This window comes from Pongo abelii, chromosome 4 (assembly GCF_028885655.2).
Source record: "Pongo abelii isolate AG06213 chromosome 4, NHGRI_mPonAbe1-v2.0_pri, whole genome shotgun sequence".
Taxonomy (NCBI): Eukaryota; Metazoa; Chordata; class Mammalia; order Primates; family Hominidae; genus Pongo; species Pongo abelii.
This window is the reverse complement of record NC_071989.2, coordinates 75,405,732-75,424,301: the sequence shown is the minus strand read 5'-3', so window position 1 is coordinate 75,424,301 and position 18,570 is coordinate 75,405,732. Positions and strand designations below refer to the sequence as shown.

At 41.0% G+C, this 18,570-nt stretch overlaps 1 long non-coding RNA gene and 2 other non-coding genes across 3 annotated transcripts in view; 2 read left to right on the top strand and 1 right to left on the bottom strand.

The window, feature by feature from the left end:
• Window positions 1–1,292, bottom strand: part of LOC134761398 (uncharacterized) — a 43,973-nt gene extending 42,681 nt beyond the window's left edge. Inside the window, exon 1 of the long non-coding RNA XR_010139965.1 lies at window positions 1,136–1,292. This is a non-coding gene — a long non-coding RNA (uncharacterized LOC134761398). The remainder of the gene's footprint in view (window positions 1–1,135) is intronic.
• Window positions 764–867, top strand: LOC112133647 (small nucleolar RNA U13). Its single transcript, XR_002915274.2, has one exon. It is a non-coding gene; the product is annotated as a small nucleolar RNA U13 (small nucleolar RNA).
• A 4,753-nt stretch (window positions 1,293–6,045) lies between the features above and the next one.
• On the top strand, window positions 6,046–6,236 carry LOC112133673 (U2 spliceosomal RNA). Its single transcript, XR_002915295.1, has one exon. It is a non-coding gene; the product is annotated as a U2 spliceosomal RNA (small nuclear RNA).
• The last annotated feature ends 12,334 nt before the right edge of the window (window positions 6,237–18,570 follow it).

Below are 18,570 nucleotides of genomic sequence, written 5' to 3'. Positions count from 1 at the left end.
CAGAAGGACCTGGAGAAAACACTCTCAGTGACTTGTCCAACATCTGTTCTCCTTTTCCTCTTTCCTGTCCGAACCTCAATTCTGTTAGATATTTAGTCATCTAATTTTCATTCCCAAAGGGAATCCTGATTGATCTAAGATGATTCTTAATTAGTATTCTCTAATTATTGGTCTAAGGGTGAGTCCATGACCTTAGATGACCCAGTTATACTGAAGGGAGGAGCATACATTCCATGACTGGGAGAAACACTTCACTTTTCCCTGGATAGGACAAGGAAACCTGTTGCCCTTTGACCACTGGCAGCCATAGTGTGACGGTGAAAAGAACCCCCTAAAGACAAAGGCAACAGCACAAGGATGGCATTGTGATAGAAAGAAAAAAACAAAACAAACATGTTTATGGAAAAAACTGTTGAGCTGCTGACTTAACCAATTTTGGAAGCTGTCATACTTCTGAATTTCTTATGTAAAATGAAGAATGTCATTATTTTAACTAATTTGAGGCAGAATTTCTGTCACTGGCGTATGAAAGCATCCTAATTAATACTGGCTTCATGCCCACATTATCTTCTTGAATTGCCCATCAATTCCCATGTTGTGCAAGTAGAGATTTTTTCTTTTGAATATTTGTGTTTCCTAATAGGTGATGATGGGTAAATAACTATATAACTATGGAGAGGGAACTATTTTTCTTACCATTGCACAAAAAAAAAGACTTATAAAGAAAAATGTTAATACATTTAACAAATAAAAAGTTGAAATGATCCTTTTGTGGTTGATAAGCATGATAACTGGGTTTTCACACTCATGTGCGAAATGTGCCTCCTTCAAGGCTTGTTACCATGTAAGCACATTACCCAACTGATGTGAAAAAAAAAGTTAAAACTTTTTGCATATAAAAATTTGATAAATAAAATGTAAAAGGAAATAAAAAACTAGAGAACATTTTTTCTGTATACAATACAAAGAGTTAACATTCTTTTTACCTAAAAAGCTCTACAAATAGATGAATTCTCCAAGAGGAAAATGTATAAAGGATATGAAGAAGCAAAGGACACTAAATAGATTTTTAAATGTTCTATCTTACTAGTAATCAAAGGAATACAGATTAAAATATGATACCATGTTCATTTACCAAATGTTAATGTTTCTTCTTTAGTAAGAATGTGCTGGCTATCGGCTGGGTGCCCCAGCACTCCTCAGTCTCCATCAGGCTAGCCTCAGCCTGTTACCATGGCAGCAGCAGCAGGAAGTACACAAGGCTTCTTGAGGCCCGGCCTTAGAACTGGCACACTGTCACTTCCAATGCATCTTATCAGCCAAAGCAAGTCAAAGATCAGCAAAAATTGGAGGGAACTAACACTGCCTCTTGATGGGAGGAGTTTCAAATTATATTGCAAAAGTTGTGGTTACAGGGAAAGGTGGAGAATTAGGGCCAATTTTCAATCAATTACAAGTATATACTAATTATCTCAATTACATTTTTATCAGAAATTTATGTATATCTGACTATATATCATCTAGATATAGCTATATACACACATATATATGTGATGTACATGGATATACAGATAAATAGGCCATCTGTTGAAATCTATTCCAAATTAAACAAGCACTACAAAAAAGAGAATAAACAAAAGGCCAATAAGTCTATGAAAAGATGCTCAATAGCACTAATTGCCATGAAAATGTGAATTAAAACCAAATGAAACACTACTACCTTCTCACTGGAATGGCTAAAACTAAAAAAAAAAAAAAGACAATGCCACATATTGGTGATGAGGTATGTAGTTACTAGGACTCATACACTGCTGGTAGGAACGTAACTTGGTAGAACCACTCTGGAACTTGTCCATATCTACCCAATTGAGTATATGTTCACTCTATGACCTAGCAATCGTGCTCCTACATGCATCAGAGGACACATTTAAGAATATTCACAGGAGTATTTTTTTTTTTAAGACAGAGTCTCACACTGTTACCCAGGCTGGAGTGCAGTGGCATGATCTCGGCTCACTGCAACCTCTGCCTCCCAGGTTCAAGCAATTCTCCTGCCTCAGCCTCCTAAGTGGCAGGGATTACAGGCATCCGCCTCCACGTCCAACTAATTTTCGTATTTTTAGTAGAGACGGGGTTTTGCCATGTTGGCCAGTCTGGTCTTGAACTCCTGGCCTCAAGTGATCTGCCCACCTCATCCTCCCAAAGTCCTGGGATGACAGGTATGAGTCATTGTGGCCCAAATCAATTTAAATGTTCATCAACAATAGAATGGATAAATATAGATGTTCCTCGACTTTCAATGCTATGTCCAATTAAACCATTGTAAGTTGAAAATATTGTAGTCAAAAATGCATTTAATACACTTAACCTTACTGAACACTGTAGCTTATCCTAGCCCCTACCTAAAACAAAACCTATTTTATAATAACGTTGAATAACTTATGTAATTTACTGAATACTGTACTGAAAGCAAAAAACAGAATAGTTGTATGGGTACCCAAAGTATGGTTTCTACTGAACGCACATTGCTTTCATGCTGTCATAAAGTGGAAAAACCATTAAGCCAAACCATCTGAGGTTGGGGACTGTCTGTAAATTATGAAGTTTTCCCACAAAATGGAATATTATACAGCAATAAAAAGAGCAAATACAGCTGCTAGCAACAACCTTGATAACTCTCTAACAGACATCAGTTTCAGCAAGAAAAAAAAAAAAAAAGATCCAAAAAAGCACAATTGAGCCTTAAACAACACGGGCTCGAACTGCACTGGTCCACTTAGACTCAGACTCTCTTCAGCCTCTGCCACCCATCAGACAGCAAGGCCAACCCCTCCTCCTCCTCCTTCTCAACCTGCTCAATGTGAAGATGATAAGGATGAAGACCTTTATGATGATACTCTTCCTCCTAATGAAAATAGTAACTATATTTTCTCTTCTTTATGATTTCTTAATCACAATTTCTTTTCTCTAGATTACTTTATTGTAAGAATACAGTATATAATATATATATACAAAAATATGTTTATTGGCTGCTTGTGTTATCAGTAAGACTTCAGACGAATAGTAAGCTATTGGTAAAGTTTTCAGAAAGTCAAAAGTTATAAATGGATTTTCAACTGTGTGGAGGGTCGCTGTCCCTAACCCCTGAGCTATGCAAGGGTCAACTGTATATATTTGTGATTCCAGTGCTATAAAGATCACACACTGGTAAAACTAATCTGTGGTTATAGGAATCAAAATAGTAGTCACCTTTGGCAACAGGCCAGGCGATCCAGACATGGCACAAGGAAGGCATCTAGGGTGCTGCTAACATACTAACCTCAATCTGGATTGTGGTTTTGCTTTGCAAAAATTCAAGCTGTACACTTAAAATTTGGGCTCTGAGCTGTGTATATGTTATACTTAGTAATATTTACAATAATAATGTTTGTAATTTAATAGTAAGAATTAGATTTTTTTTTTAAGTGTCTCCTATTAAAATGCAAACACCTCTCAGGAAGAGTCCTCATTTTAACCCATCACAGAGCTCTCCTGAGTGGGGACCGGTTGAGTATGAGCTGGGAGCCAGATAAGAGCCTGCAGGGCTGGCCAGGACTCAGAGACCATCCTCTGTTGGGGTGAGAGGGGACACGCTCTAAAGACACTCGCAGGAAGACAATAAGCACTGCCAGGTGGCAGTCACAGCAGAGGGCCCCAGAGAATATGTATGCAAAGGGTGGGTCCTCACTGATGGCAAAACCAGGTTCAGTGTTCTTGGATCTAGACAGCTCTGTTTCTACTCCAACTCCTTCCTACTCTGCTCCTGTCCTCTAATGGGAATGAGGCTAGGCTTTCATGATCTCCCTGGCCCTTTTAAATTACCCACACACAGCAGAGAAGAGACCATAATACTAGTTTCTAGTGAGAGTTGTTGCAGAAATGTTATGAGACATGACAGCAAGTTTAAAGGGACTTAGAAGGTGCCCAGCTGAAAGGGCTTTCTTATAGCTCTCTGTCATTTTCCCTCTCCTTTTTAACTCCATTTTCTCCATCTAATCCCTCATTGTCAACACATTGTGAATTTTTTCATTGATAAAAAAGAGATCCATGTTCCCTAGCCTTGAGGCCACCTAATGGATATTTGGGACAAGCTGCTAGAGTACAAGGAAGGAGGATATAAATAAAAAGATAGAACTCATTCAGGAGGACTCTGAATTAAGGCAGACTATTAATATAAATCATTGCATTTCTATAACAGCAGGGGGGATTTATCATTTCATTTATCCAGACTTTGCTCAAGAATTTTTAAATGTGCCACAGTTTGCCCCATAGGCATCTGAAAGCACATGTGATTTTAACCAGTGTAATGTTTGAGTACGTCTGGCCCCCTATCAAGGTTGATAATAAATGTGATTTACAAAAATGTAGCAAAGTAGGTCACTGCTATCTGCAAACATGGCTCACAATAATCAAAGGAATATAGGAAGAAAATGATGGGAACATAGGAAGAAAATTTCCAAGATGGGAAATTAAATAGTGTGCCTTTTCTGGACAGATAGAATCCACTGCAAAAGCACAACACTGATTTGCTTTTCAGCCACCAGACCTACTCTTCTTGTAGCCATGTATGACTAAGCCCTAGGGCAATGGAAATAAAATCAGAAACCATTTGGTAAGTAGAATCTTGGGAGATTATACTGACCTGTGTTTCCCTCATGGTGTCCCACCATGTTAAGCCAACCAGTGCCCCAGCTAAATCCTAACCCAAATAGGCAGAGGAGTATACAAATAAGCCAAAGTCACAGTCACTTCCCAAGTACCTCCCTGGCAGTCCCACCCACCTCCTGACACAGTATCACGACCACCCATATAACAAAGGAAGGACTATTATTGGGACACCCTGCTCCCTACCTATAACCCTTAGAGATCTTATGTTTCCAATAGGCAGCATGATCAACTTTCTTAGCACCAAGAGCTAACTGCAAATGTTCTGCATTCTAGGTTTTATATACCAGTGAAAGGAAAATATGTATTCTTCTTTTATCCAACTATTGCTATGTTTATCAAGGGCTATAACTGGGCCCAAATCCTAGACGGAGCAGGTTCATTTAATAAGGGTGTTCTAATGCAACAGCTGGACATGAAAAGAAAAGGAAAGAAACAAAGAAAAGCCACTGTGCAGATATCTGAGGAATCCAATCCTGATCTCATTTTCATAAAATTATGAAGTCCCAACAGTACATAGCAGTTACAAACTCTGCTTCATGAATCTTCATTCATTCACCCAATCAATGTGTCCTGACCATTAGCTGTGAGCTAGAAACTGCTAGGGGTGGGGAAAGCAGTGATTATTAATAAGATATAATCCTTGGCCTTAAGAAACCTTGAGAAGTAGGAATATCTGTGTGTGTACACATGCTCAGAAATAAGTCATTACAACTGAGTGTGCAAGTGCTATGTGGCTGGGGATATAAGGCCTCTAACAAGTATAGCAGGCTGACTCAGGCCACCCACAGATCAGGTCCTAATCCCTGGAACCTGTAAATGTTACCTTATAAGGAAAACGGGTCTTTGCAGATGTGATTAAGTTAAGGATATTGGCATGAGGAGATTATCCTGATGGGCCCTAAATCCAATCATAAGTGTCCTTATATGAGAGAGAAAGAGGGAGATTTGATACAGACACACAGTAGAAACGGCCATGAGAAGACAGAGGCAGAGATCAGAGTGATGCAGCCACAAACCAAGGAATGCCAGCAGCCACCAGAAACTGAAACAGTCAAGAAAGGGATTCTCCTCCAGAACCTTCTGAGGGTGTGCGGCCTGAACTACATTCTGGCTTTGGACTCTGGCCTTCAGTCCTGTGACCAAATTGATTCCTGTGTTTTAAGCCATCAAGTTTGTGGTCATTTGTAACAGTGGCCACAGGAAACTAATACACCAAAAGTTGGGAAAGACTTTCCAGGGGGGAAAACAAAAATGCCTGAGCTGCGTTGTAGAAGGTGTGGAGATGGAAAGTGAGAAGTCAGTGGTTGGTTGTGGCTGGTGTAGAAAATTCAAGAAGGCACCATTTCTCAGCCTTTTAGCTAAGACCAAGTGTAGTATATGTTCCTATCAGTTTAAAATGCAAGAAAGTGAGAGATAAGACCAGTCGTGGGCTACATTATGGGGCTACATTATACATTGTCAATTATTTGTTTTGTTTGACATTTATTCATGGTGAATGAAACGGAGCTATTGCAAGGTATTCAGCCATTTACAATTTAGATTTACATTTCAGAAACGTCTCTCTACCTGTGCTGTAGAGACCTTTACCACCTCCACCCCCATATCCAGTCTATTGGGAAATCCTATGGACTCTATATTCAAAATACATTCAAATTCCTGCTTCTTTCCCTGTAGCCACTGTTACCATTCTGATCCAAGCCATGGTCATCTCTTCTGGATTTTGAAATAGCCTTCCATTTGGTCCTCTGCTTTTCTTCTTGTCTGTCTGCAGCCTACTCTCAACACAGCAGTCAGCATGTCACTTAAATCAGGTCATGTCACTCCTCTCCTTCCCATTTCACTCAGAGCAAGAGCCAAAGCCCTAGAATGCCCCTTCCCATGCTCCACTGCCTCACACCCCGGGGCCTGACCTCCCTCCCTCACCCTGAGGCAGACACAGTGCTTCCTCCCTGCTACTCCCTGAACACATCAACCCAGTCCTGCCTCAGGCTTTTCACACACTGTTTTCTTTGTTTGGAATGATTTGTCTCTTTGATATTCCTTACCTCCTTCAAGTCTTTGCCTAAATGTCACTGTCTTGATAAGGCCTACCCTAACACACACTGTATTTTAAACTGCAACCTCCCTCTTACCCTGCTTTTCCTCTTTTCTTCCATATCTTCTAACATGTGTGATATAGTTTGGATGTTTGTCCCCTCCAAACCTCAAGCTGAAATGTATTCCCAGTGTTGGAGTGGGGCTTGCAGGGAGGGGTTTGGGTCATGGGAGCAGATCCTTCATGAATGGCTTGGTGCTGAGTTCTCCCTCTGAGTTCATGCGACATCTGGTTGTTTAAAAAAGTGTGACACCTCCCCCTACTCTTGCTCCCACTCTCGCCATGTGGCGCCTGCTTCCCCTTCACCTTCCACCATGATAGGAAGCTTCCTGAGGCCCTCATCGAGAGCAGATGCCAGCACCATGCTTTCTGTAGAGCCTGCAGAACTGTGAGCCAAAATAAACCACTGTTTTTTATAAATTATCCCAAACTTAGGTATTCTTTTATAGCAAGAACGGACTAATACAATATCTAAATTTACTTATTGTGTTTATTATTTAATATCCATCTCCCCCTCTAAAATATAAGCTCCATGGAGAAAGGAATCTTCGTTTTGTTCACAGCCATAACTTAGGTGCTGACACATAGCAGGTGCTGAAAAAATATTTGTTGAATAATTAAGTGAACAATGAATGGGAACGGGATGGAGCAGAGGTGACCCTGGAGGCTGGGAAGCCAGATGAGCTCAGAGAACTGCGTAGTGTTCTGACTCTAAAATGATGTAATCAATGGCAAGCCTTTAAATGTCAACTTGAAAGGATGACAAAAAAAAATATGTGGTTCTGAAAGTAAACTAATTAGCCAACAATGATTTGCAGGACTATATTGTGTCAATGTTCAAATAGATTTCGGTAAACATTCTGAACATTGGGCTTAAAAGTATTTAACAAATATGGATTAAGCTATTATGATAGTGAAGGACATTCAAACATCGAATCTCAAAAACTTTACAGTTTGATAAGAGAAATAAGGTATCTAGAAGATTGTCACATATTTTAGAGGGGTTTTGTAAGTAGGCTGTTATAAGAATATTTGTAAGAATGCAGCAACTATAAACAAGCAATGCTGACCAAGCCATTCTCACATACAGTATTGCTTGAGTATAAATTAAAGCAGCATTTTTTAAAAGCATTTTGGTAATACATATTAATAGCCTTAAAAATTTTTATTCCACAATCTAAAGAGAAAAAAGTACATAGGAAGATAGGAGCAGCTCCAGTCTACAGCTCCGAGCATGGGCGACGCAGAAGACAGGTGATTTCTGCATTTCCAACTGAGGGACCGGGTTCATCTCACTGGGGAGTGCCGGACAGTGGGTGTAGGACAGTGGGTGCAGGGCACCCTGCATGAGCCAAAGCAGGGCGAGGCATCGCCTCACCCGGGAAGCGCAAGGGGTCAGGGAACTCCCTTTCCTAGTCAAAGAAAGGGGTGAAAGATGGCACCTGGAAAATCGGGTCACTCCCATCCTAATACTGCGCTTTCCCAACGGGCTTAACAAACGGCACACCAGTAGATTATATCCCACACCTGGCTAGGAGGGTCCTACGCCCACGGAGCCTCACTCATTACTAGCACAGCAGTCTGAGATCAAACTGCAAGGCAGCAGCGAGGCTGTGGGAGGGGCACCCGCCATTGCCGAGGCTTGAGTAGGTAAACAAAGCGGCTGGGAAGCTCGAACTGGGTGGAGCCCACCACAGCTCAAGGAGGCCTGCCTGCCTCTGTAGGCTTCACCTCTGGGGGCAGGGCACAGACAAACAGAAGGCGGCAGTAACCTTTGCAGACTTAAATGTCCCTGTCTGACAGCTTTGAAGAGAGTAGTGGTTCTCCCAGCACGCGCTTGAGATATGAGAATGCGCAGATTGCCTCCTCAAGTGGGTCCCTGACCCCCGAGTAGCCTAACTAGGAGACACCCCCCAGTAGAGGCGGACTGACACCTCATATGGCCGGATACTCCTCTAAGACAAAACTTCCAGGGAACAATCAGGCAGCAGCATTTGTGGTTCACCAATATCTGCTGCTCCGCAGCCACCGCTGCTGATACCCAGGCAAACAGGGTCTGGAGTGAACCTCCAGCAAACTCCAACAGACCAGCAGCTGAGGGTCGTGACTGTTAGAAGGAAAACTAACAAACAGAAAGGATATCCACACCAAAAACCCATCTGTACGTCACCATCATCAAAGACCAAAGATAGATAAAACCACAAAGATGGGGAAAAAACAGAGCAGAAAAACTGGAAACTCTAAAACTCAGAGTGCCTCTCCTCCTCCAAAAGATCGCAGCTCCTCACCAGCAACAGAACAAAGCTGGACGGAGAATGACCTTGACGAGTTGAGAGAAGAAGGCTTCAGAAGATCAAACTACTCCGAGCTAAAGGAGGAACTTCGAACCAATGGCAAAGAACTTAAAAACCTGGAAAAAAATTAGACAAATGGCTAACTAGAATAATCAATGCCGAGAAGTCCTTAAAGGACCTGATGGAGCTGAAAACCGTGGCATGAGAACTACGTGACGAATACACAAGCCTCAGTAGCTGATGCAATCAACTGGAAGAAAGGGTATCAGTGATGGAAGACGAAATGAATGAAATGAAGTGAGAAGGGAAGTTTAGAGAAAAAAGAATAAAAGGAAACGAACAAAGCCTCCAAGAAATATGGGACTATGTGAAAAGACCAAATCTATGTCTGATTGGTGTACCTGAAAGTGACAAGGAGAATGGAACCAAGTTGGAAAACACTCTGCAGGATATTATCCAGGAGAACTTCCCCAGTCTAGCAAGGCAGGCCAACATTCAAATTCAGGAAATACAGAGAACGCCACAAAGATACTCCTCGAGAAGAGCAACTCCAAGACACAGAATTGTCAGATTCACCAAAGTTGAAATGAAGGAAAAAATGTTAAGGGCAGCCAGAGAGAAAGGTCAGGTTACCCACAAAGGGAAGCCCATCAGACTAACAGCTGATCTCTCGGCAGAAACTCTACAAGCCAGAAGAGAGTGGGGACCAATATTCAACATTCTTAAAGAAAAGCATTTTCAACCCAGAATTTCATATCCTGCCAAACTAAGCTTCATAAGTGAAGGAGAAATAAAATACTTTACAGACAAGCAAATGCTGAGAGATTTTGTCACCACCAGGCCTGCCCTAAAAGACCTCCTGAAGGAAGCTCTAAACATGGAAAGCAACAACCGGTACCAGCCACTGCAAAAACATGCCAAATTGTAAAGACCATCAAGGCTAGCAGGAAACTGCATCAACTAACCAGCAAAATAAACAGCTAACATCATAATGACAGGATCAAATTCACACATAACAATATTAACCTTAAATGTAAATGGGCTAAATGCTCCAATTAAAAGGCACAGACTGGCAAATTGGATAAAGAGTCAAGAACCATCAGTGTGCTGTATTCAGGAAACCCATCTCATGTGCAGGGACACGCATAGGCTCAAAATAAAGGGATGGAGGAAGATCTACCAAGCAAATGGAAAACAGAAATAGGCAGGGGTTGCAATCCTAGTCTCTGATAAAACAGACTTTAAACCAACAAAGATCAAAAGAGACAAAGAAGGCCATTACATAATAGTAAAGGGATCAATTCAACAAGAAGAGCTAACTATCCTAAATATATATGCATCCAATACAGGAGCACCCAGATTCATAAAGCAAGTCCTTAGAGACCTACAAAGAGACTTAGACTCCCAAACAATAATAATGGGAGACTTTAACACCCCACTGTCAACATTAGACAGATCAACGAGACAGAAAGTTAACAAGGATATCCAGGAATTGAACTCAGCTCTGCACCAAGTGGACCTAATACACATCTACAGAATTCTCCACCCCAAATCAACAGAATATACATTCTTTTCAGCACCACACCACACCTATTCCAAAATTGACCACATAGTTGGAAGTAAAGCTCTCCTCAGCAAATGTAAAAGAACAGAAATTATAACAAACTGTCTCCCAGACCACAGTGCAATCAAACTAGAACTAGGATTAAGAAACTCACTCAAAACTGCTCAACTACATGGAAACTGAACAACCTGCTCCTGAATGACTACTGGGTACATAACGAAATGAAGGCAGAAATAAAGATGTTCTTTGAAACCAACGAGAACAAAGACACGATATACCAGAATCTCTGGGACGCATTCAAAGCAGTGTGTAGAGGGAAATTTATAGCACTAAATGCCCACAAGAGAAAGCAAGAAAGATCTAAAATTAACACCCTAACATCACAATTAAAAGAACTAGAGAAGCAAGAGCAAACACATTCAAAAGCTAGCAGAAGGCAAGAAATAACTAAGATCAGAGCAGAACTGAAGGAAATAGAGACACAAAAAACTCTTCAAAAAATCAATGAATCCAGGAGCTGATGTTTTGAAAAGATCAACAAAATTGATAGACCACTAGCAAGACTAATAAGAAGAAAAGAGAGAAGAATCAACTAGACACAATAAAAAATGACAAAGGGGATATCACCACCGATCCCACAGAAATACAAACTACCATCAGAGAATAGTATAAACACCTCTATGCAAATAAACTAGAAAATCCAGAAGAAATGGATAAATTCCTCGACACATACACCCTCCCAAGACTAAACCAGGAAGAAGTTGAATCTCTGACTAGACCAATAACAGGGTCTGAACCTGAGGCAATAATTAATAGCTAACCAATCAAAAAAAGTCCAGGACCAGATGGATTCACAGCCGAATTCTACCAGAGGTACAAGGAGGAGCTGCTACCATTCCTTCTGAAACTATTCCAATCAATAGAAAAAAAGGGAATCCTCCCTAACTCATTTTATGAGGCCAGCATCATCCTGATACCAAAGCCTGGCAGAGACACAACAAAAAAAGAGAATTTTAGACCAATATCGTTGACGAACATTGATGCAAAAATCCTCAATAAAATACTGGCAAACAGAATCCAGCAGCACACCAAAAAGCTTATCCACCACGATCAAGTGGGCTTCATCCCTGGGATGCAAGGCTGGTTCAATATACGCAAATCAATAAATGTAATCCAGCATATAAACAGAACCAAAGACAAAAACCACATGATTATCTCAATAGATGCAGAAAAGGCCTTTGACAAAATTCAACAACTCTTCATGCTAAAAACTCTCAATAAATTAGGTATTGATGGGATGTATCTCAAAATAATAAGAGCTACCTATGACAAACCCAGAGCCAATATCATACTGAATGGACAAAAACTGGAAGCATTCCCTTTGAAAACGGGCACAAGACAAGGATGTCCTCTCTCACCACTCCTATTCAACATAGTGTTGGAAGTTCTGGCCAGGGCAATCAGGCAGGAGAAGGAAATAAAGGGCATTCAATTAGGAAAAGAGGAAGTCAAATTGTCCCTGTTTGCAGATGACATGATTGTATATTTAGAAAACCCCATCGTCTCAGCCCAAAATCTCCTTAAGCTGATAAGCACCTTCAGCAAAGTCTCAGGATACAAAATCAATGTACAAAAATCACAAGCATTCTTATACACCAATAACAGACAAACAGAGAGCCAAATCAGGAGTGAACTCCCATTCACAATTGCTTCAAAGAGAATAAAATACCTAGGAATCCAACTTACCAGGGATGTGAAGGACCTCTTCAAGGAGAACTACAAACCACTGCTTAACGAAATAAAAGAGGATACAAACAAATGGAAGAACATTCCATGCTCATGGGTAGGAAGAATCAATATCGTGAAAATGGCCATACTGCCTAAGGTCATTTATAGATTCAATGCCATCCCCATCAAGCTACCAATCACTTTCTTCACAGAATTGGAAAAAACTATCTTAAAGTTCATATGGAACCAAAAAAGAGCCCGCATTGCCAAGTCAATCCTAAGCCAAAAGAACAAAGCTGGAGGCATCACGCTACCTGACTTCAAACTATACTACAAGGCTACAGTAACCAAAATAGCATGGTACTGGTACCAAAACAGAGATATAGACCAATGGAACAGAACATAGCCCTCAGAAATAATGCCACATATCTACAACTATCTTATCTTTGACAAACCTGACAAAAACAAGCAATGGGGAAAGGATTCCCTATTTAACAAATGGTGCTGGGAAAACTGGCTAGCCATATGTAGAAAGCTGAAACTGGATCCATTCCTTACACCTTATACAAAAATTAATTCAAGATGGATTAAAGACTTAAATGTTAGACCTAAAACCATAAAAACCCGAGAAGAAAACCTAGGCAATACCATTCAGGACATAGGCATGGGCAAGGACTTCATGTCTAAAACACCAAAAGCAATGACAACAAAAGCCAAAATTGACAAATGGGATCTAATTAAACTAAAGAGCTTCTGCACAGCAAAAGAAACTACCATCAGAGTGAACAGGCAACCTACAGAATGGGAGAAAATTTTCGCAACCTACTCATCTGACAAAGGGCTAATATCCAGAATCTACAATGAACTCCAACAAATTTACAAGAAAAAAACAAACAGCCCCATCAAAATGTGGGCAAAGGATATGAACAGACACTTCTCAAAAGAAGACATTTATGCAGCCAAAAAACACATGAAAAAATGCTCCTCATCACTGGCCATCAGAGAAATGCAAATCAAAACCACAATGAGATACCATCTCACACCAGTTAGAATAGTGATCATTAAAAAGTCAGGAAACAACAGATGCTGGAGAGGATGTGGAGAAATAGGAACACTTTTACACTGTTGGTGGGACTGTAAACTAGTTCAACCATTGTGGAAGTCAGTGTGGCCATTCCTCAGGGATCTAGAACTAGAAATACCATTTGACCAAGCCATCCCATTACTAGGTATATACCCAAAGGATTATAAATCATGCTGCTATAAAGACACATGCACACGTATGTTTATTGCGGCACTATTCACAATAGCAAAGACTTGGAACCGACCCAAATGTCCAACAATGATAGACTGCATTAAGAAAATGTGGCACATATACACCACGGAATACTATGCAGCCATAAAAAATGACGAGTTCATGTCCTTTGTAGGGACATGGATGAAGCTGGAAACCATCATTCTCAGCAAACTATCACAAGGACAAAAAACCAACCACCGTATGTTCTCACTCATAGGTGGGAATTGAAAAATGAGAACACATGGACACAGGAAGGGGAATGTCACACACTGGGGACTGTTGTGGGGTGGGGGGAGGGGGGAGGGAGAGCATTAGGAGATATACCTAATGCTAAATGACAAGTTAATGGGTGCAGCACACCAACATGGCACATGTATACATATGTAACCAACCTGCACATTGTGCACATGTACCCTAAAACTTAAAGTATAATAATAATAAAATTTAAAAAAAAAGAAAATCAAACCAATAAAAAAAAAAGTGCATAGGAAAAAAACTGAGAAAAAATATGTCAAAATGTTAACAGTGATTCTTTCTAAAGAATAAATCACCAAATTCCAGTGACTTAACCCAACAGTTTCATGTGACAGTGAAACCCAGTGGTCATAGTCAGCAGGGGGCGCTCGTCCATGCAGTGATTAAGGGATCCAGAATCCTTCCATCTCCTGGTTCCTCACATCCCCTAGAGTCTAATTATCAATTGCTTCCTTCCAGCAGACAGAAAAACATCTTGAGGAAAGTACACTAGTAACTTCAAAGTCTTGGCTTGAAAGTGACCTGTTTACACATCATTGGTCACATGCAGATGGAGTGGGTGAGAGGTAGGGACTGCAAAATCTATCCCAGACTAATTATGGAAAAAGGAACAAGATGTTTGGTGGACAGTAAAGTGAGCCTTCTCTGCCACAGGAGGATATTCTTCTCCTTTATATGTATCTTTATTTTCTAAATGTTCTGTAATGAACAAGCACTGCTTTAATAATGAGGAAAAAATCATACATTTATATATACATATATATACGCATATATATATAGTCTGCAAAAAGAAAAAAGTTAATAATCTTTGATCCAGTAAATTCATTCTTTAAATTTATAATAAATAAATAACTAGATTGTGGGGGGTGGCTGGCAAAATGGCCAAATAGGAACAGCTTCGGTCCACAGCTCCCAGCAAGATCAATGCAGCAGGGAGGTGATTTCTACATTTCCAATTGAGGTACCCGGTTCATCTCATTGGGACGGGTTAGAGAGTGGGTGCAGCCCATGGAGGGCAAACCGAAGCAGGGTAGGGCATTGCCTCACCCAGGAAGCGCAAGGGGTCAGGGAACTCCCTCCCCTAGCCAAGGGAAGTCCTAAGGGACTGTGCATTCCAGCCCAGATACTATGCTTGGACTGTGCATTCCAGCCCAGATACTATGCTTTTCCATGGTCTTCACAACCCGGTGACCAGGAGATTCCCTTGGGTGCCTATACCACCAGGGCCCTGGGTTTCAAGCACAAAACTGGGTGGCCACTTGGGCAGACACCAAGCTAGCTGCCAGAGTTTTTTTTTTCATACCCCAGTAGCACCTGGAACACCAGTGAGACAGAGCTGATCACTCCCCTGGAAAGGGGGTGCTGAAGCCAGGGAGCCAAGTGATCTTGCTCAAAGGATCCCACCCCCACGCAGCCCAGCAAGCTACGATCCACTGGCTTGAAATTCTTACTGCCAGCACAGCAGTCTGAAGTCAACCTGGGACACTCGAGCTTGGTGGGGGGAAGGGCATTACTGAGGCTTGAGTAGGCAGTTTTCCCCTCACAGCGTAAGCAAAGCCACTGAGAAGTTCAAACTGGGCGGAGCCCACTGCAGCTCAGCAAAGCTGCTGTAGCTAGACTGCATCTCTAGATTCTTCCTCTCTGGGCAGGGCATCTCTGAAAGAAAGACAGCAGCCCCAGTCAGGGACTGTGGGCGCAGCTTTAGCAGACTTAAACGTTCCTGCCTGCTGGCTCTTAAGAGAGCAGCGGATCTCCCAGCCCAGCGCTCAAGCTCTGCTAAGGGACAGACTGCCTTCTCAAGTGGGTACCTGACCCGTGTGCCTCCTCATGGGGAGACACCTCCCAGCAGGGATCGACAGACACCTCATACAGGAGAGCTCCAGCTGGCATCTGGTGAGTGCCCCTCTGGGACGAAGCTTCCAGAGGAAAGAAAAGGCAGCAATCTTTTCTGTTCTGCAGCCTCCGCTGGTGGTACTCAGGCAAATAGGGCCTGGAGTGGACCTCCAGCAAACTTGAGCAGACCTGCAGCAGAGGGGCCTGAATGTTAGAAGGAAAATTAACAAACAAAAAGGAATAGTATCAACATTAATAAAAAGGATGTCCACACAAAAACCACATCCAAAGGTCACCAACATCAGACCAAAGGTCGATAAGTCCACGAAGATGAAGAAAAACCAGTGCAAAAAGGCTGGAAATTCCAAAATCAGTATGCCTCTTCCCCTCCAAAGGACCATAAGTCCTCGCCAGCAAAGGAACAAAACTGGATGGAGAATGAGTTTGATGAATGGACAGAAGTAGGCTTCAGAAGGTGGGTAATAACAAACTCCTCCAAGCTAAAGGAGCATGTTCTAACCCAATGCAAGGAAGCTAAGAACCTTGAAAAAAGATTAAATGAATTGCTAACTAGAATAACCAGTTTAGAGAAGAACATAAATGGCCTGATGGAACTGAAAAACATAGCAAGAGACCTTCGTGAAGTACGCACAAGTATCAATAGCCAAATCAATCAAACAGGAAAAAGGATATCAGAGATTAAAGACCAACTTAATGAAATAAAGCATGAAGTCAAGATTAGAGAAAAAATAATAAAAAGGAAAGAACAAAACCTCCAAGAAATATGGGACTATGTGAAAAGACCAAACCTACATTCAACTGGTGAAACTGAAAGTGACGGGGAGAATGGAACCAAGTTGGAAAACACTTTTCAGGATATTGTCCAGGAGAACTTCCCGAATCTAGCAAGACAGGCCAACAGTCAAATTCAGGAAATACAGAGAATGCCACAAAGATACTCCTCGAAAAGACCAAGACACGTAATCATCAGATTCACCAAGGTTGAAATGAAGAAAAAAATGTTAAGGGCAGCCAGAGAGAAAGGTTGGGTTACCTACAAAGGGAATCCCATCAGACTAAGAGTGGATCTCTTAGCAGAAACCCTAAAAGCCAGAAGAGCATGGGGGCCAATATTCAACATTATTAAAGAAAAGAATTTTCCACCCAGAATTTCATATCCAGCCAAACTAAGCTTCATAAGTGAAGGAGAAATAAAATCATTTGCAGACAAACAAATGCTGAGAGATTTTGTCACCACCAGGCCTGTCTTACAAGAGCTCCTGAAGGAAGCACTAAATATGGAAAGGAAAAACCAGTACCAGCCACTACAAAAACATACCAAATTGCAAAGACCATCGACACTATAAGAAACTGCATCAACTAACGGGCAAAATAACCAGCTAGCATCATAATGACAGGATCAAATTCACAACATAACAATATTAACCTTAAATGTAAACGGGCTAAATGCCCCAATTAAAAGACACAGAATGGCAAATTGGATAAAGAGTCAAGACCCATCAGTGTGCTGTATTCAGGAGACCGATCTCAAGTGCAAAGACAAACATAGGCTCAAAACAAAGGGATGGAGGAATATTGACCAAGAAAATGGAAAGCAAAAAAAAGCAGGGGTTGCAATCCTAGTCTCTGATAAAACAGACTTTAAACCAACAAAGATCAAAAGAGACAAAGAAGGCCATTACATAATGGTAAAGGGATCAATTCAACAAGAAGAGCTAACTATCCTAAATATATATACACCCAATACAGGAGCACCCAGATTCATAAAGCAAGTTCTTAGAGACCTACAAAGAGACTTAGACTCCCACACAATAATAATGGGAGACTTTAACACCCCATTGTCAATATTAGACAGATCAACGAAACAGAAAATTAACAAGGATATTCAGGACTTGAACTCAGCTCTGGAACAAGAGGACCTAATAGACATCTACAGAACTCTCCACCCCAAATCAACAGAATACACATTCTTCTCAGCACCACATCCCACTTATTCTAAAACTGACCACAGAATTGGAAGTAAAACACTCCTCAGCAAATGCAAAAGAATGGAAATCATAACAGTCTCTCAGACCACAGTGCAATCAAATTAGAACTCAGGATTAAGAAACCCACTCAAAACCGCACAACTACATGGAAACTGAACAATCTGCTCCTGAATGACTACTGGGTAAACAACTAAATTAAGGCAGAAATAAATAAGTTCTTTGAAACCAATGAGAACAAAGACACAATGTACTCGAATCTCTGGGACACAACTAAAGCAGTGTTTAGAGGGAAACTTATAGCACTAAATGCCCACAGGAGAAAGCGGGAAAGATCTAAAATCAACACCGTAACATCACAATGAAAAGAACTAGAGAAGCAAGAGCAAACAAATTCAAACACTAGCAGAAGACAAGAAATAACTAAGCTCAGAGCAGAATTGAAGGAGACACAGACATGAAAAACACTTCAAAAAATTAATGAATCCAGGGGCTGGTTTTTTGAAAGGATTAACAAAATAGACAGACCACTAGCCAGGCTATTAAGCAAAAATGAAAGAAGAATCAAATAGATACAACAAAAAATGATAAAGAGGATATCACCACTGATCCCACAGAAATATAAACTACCATCAGAGAATACTATAAATACCTCTATACAAATAAACTAGAAAATCTAGAAGAAATGGATAAATTCCTAGTCACATACACCCTCCCAAGACTAAACCAGGAAGAAGTCACATTTCTGAATAGACCAATAACAAGTTCTGAAATTGAGGCAGCAATTAATA